Source organism: Myotis lucifugus, unplaced genomic scaffold, assembly GCF_000147115.1.
Source record: "Myotis lucifugus unplaced genomic scaffold, Myoluc2.0 scaffold_2057, whole genome shotgun sequence".
Taxonomy (NCBI): Eukaryota; Metazoa; Chordata; class Mammalia; order Chiroptera; family Vespertilionidae; genus Myotis; species Myotis lucifugus.
Genome location: NW_005873105.1, coordinates 530 through 3,190, shown reverse-complemented (window position 1 = coordinate 3,190; position 2,661 = coordinate 530). Strand labels below are relative to the sequence as shown.

The 2,661-nt window shown below is 56.7% G+C and overlaps 1 pseudogene; it reads left to right on the top strand.

Moving 5' to 3' along the window:
- The first annotated feature begins 663 nt into the window (after positions 1-663).
- Positions 664-2,350, top strand: LOC102419293 (annotated as a pseudogene).
- The last annotated feature ends 311 nt before the right edge of the window (positions 2,351-2,661 follow it).

Here is a 2,661-nt window from a genome sequence, read left to right as displayed (position 1 = left end):
TGTTCTTAAGCATGATTTCAATGTAATCTGAAAAAAGTTTTTTTTTAAATCAAACTGAAGAATTCTAGAGTTCAAAGGATTTTTATTTTACCCTGGGACTTGCTTCTTTATAGATGTGGAACGATCTTGTATCCAGAAGAGAGTATAAATTAGGTTTCTGAATTTTTTAACAGAATGTCAGCTTTGCCATCTGTTCATCTCTTACTTACAGCATATAGAGCTTATGCATTCCTACTCCGCTAGCAAATCTAAAAGCTCAGTGACCATTCGCAGCCCAGAGAGACTTTAAGGATCATCTAGTCCACATTTTTTAACTTGAGGAAATGAGTGTCCCGCCCTCCCCAATGACTTACCAAGACATAAATTCTAGGTATGACACAGACTAAAACAGGAGTCTCCTGACTCCTGAGCTAGTTATTTTCCTGCATATCACTGTCTCTGGTTCCTATGGAAATTCTAGTTCACCAGTTGTTATTTGAGGAAGGCAATGTAAAGATTATGCTATTCTTCAAGGATCTAATTCTCAGACATAAGTCTTATTTATTTATTTAGACGGCAGAGTTAGATATTTGCAAAGTAGCAATGCATTCTTAATGCCTTATAGAAGAAAGAACCTCCTGATAAATTCTTTGTATATAAGAAAGAACCTCCTGAGCAGAGGCGCCGAGCCGGGCCGGGTCTGGGCGAGCGGCCGGAGTGGGCTGGGCCGGGCCCCAGGATGGCGGTGGCTGTGGCGCGGGTCCTGGCGGCACCCCGCGCGAGCTCCTGAGCCGGTGCCAGGCGGGTGACACCTCTTCCTGCAGCCCCCAGCATGTGGGCAGGCCTGAGCCCCGCCATCATCCTGGCCCTGGCCCTGGCGTTGGCGGTAGCACGGGCCAAGGAGCTCAAGCCCACAGCGACGCCCATCTTCACCCGCCGGCCCTTCGTGGTGGCATGGACGTGCCCACGCAGGACTGTGGCCCACGCCTCAAGGTGCCGCTGGACCTGGAGGAGAAGGCCTTCGACGTGCAGGCCTCCCCTAACGAGGTCTTCGTGGACCAGAACATCACCATCTTCTACCGGGAGCAGCTAGGCCCGTACCCTTACTTCCATTTGGAGGGGAAGAAGCCGGTGCACGGGTGGGGTGCCCCACAAATGACAGCGTCCTGCGGGCGCACCTGGACATGCTGCAGGAGCGCGTGGAGCACTACATCCGCAGGCAGGAGCCCGCAGGCCCTGGCGGTCATCGACTGGGAGGACTGGCGGCCCGTGTGGGTGCGCAACTGGCAGGACAAGGACGTGTACCGCCAGCTATCGCGCCAGTTGGTGGCCAGCCGCCACCCCGACTGGCCGCCAGACCGCGTCAGCAAGCAGGCGCAGTACGAGTTCGAGTTCGGCGCTCGGGAGTTCATGCTGAGGACGCTGCGCTCCGCCAAGAGATTTCGACCCCAGCACCCCTGGGGCTTCTACCTCTTCCCAGACTGTTACAACCAGGACTACGTGCAGAACTGGGAGACCTACACCGGCCGCTGCCTCGACGTGGAGGTCTCCCGAAACGACCAGCTGGCCTGGCTGTGGGCCGAGAGCACGGCCCTCTTCCCCTCTGTCTACCTGGAGGAGGCGCTCGCTTCCACCGCCCATGGCCGCAACTTCGTCAGCTTTCGCGTCCAGGAGGCCCTCCGTGTCGCTCGCACCCACCACGCCAGCCACGCGCTCCCAGTCTACGTCTTCACAGCCGCAGTCTCAAGGGCCTTAGCCAGATGGACCTCATCTCCACCATTGGCGCGAGTGCCGCCCTGGGCGCAGCCGGGGTCATCCTCTGGGGCGACGCAGGCTTCACCACCAGCATGGAGACGTGCCAGTACTCAAGGACTACCTGACTCGGCTGCTGATCCCCTACGTCGTCAACGTGTCCTGGGCCGCCCACTATTGCAGCTGGGCCCAGTGCCACGGCCACGGGCGCTGCGTGCGCCGAGACCCCAGCACCAACACCTTCCTGCACCTCAGCGCCAGCAGCTTCCGCCTAGTGCCCAGCCACACGCCCGCCCGGTGAGCCCCCGCTGCGGCCAGAGGGGGAGCTCAGCTGGGCCGACCTCGACCACCTGCAGAAGCACTTTCAATGCCAATGCTACTTAGGCTGGGGTGGCGAGCAATGCCAATGGGACCGTGGGCTGGCAGCCCGGGGTACCAGGGGGGCCTGGGCTGGGTCCCACCTCACTGGCCTGCTGGCTGCAGCAGCCCTAGCCCTCACCTGGACTTTGTAGGGATCTCCCACCTGGCTTCGGGCAAGCTGGCCTCTGCCACAAGGGCTCTGCCAGGCATGTAGGAGCCTGCACAGGGTGGACGAATGAGTCCAGAGTGGGCAGAGGCCCTGGGATGCCTGGAGGGATCCACATCTGCTCTCACCCCCTGTTCTAAGGGGGAGGGGCAGTCACTTGGGGGACTCCTTCTGTCCCTGCCAGAGGAAGAGGGACATGGCCCACTCCCCTGCTCCTGGGTAGTTTATTATTATTATTATTATTTTGGGGCCTCTTTTGTAAATTAAATATAAAACAAAAAACAACAAAAAAAATAAAGAACCTCCTGATAAATTCCTTTTATAATGCAGAATGAGTAAAAAGTTTGTCTTTGTTAATCAAGATCCGAACCTACATCCTCCTTATTTAGATCCTTTTGCAAGAT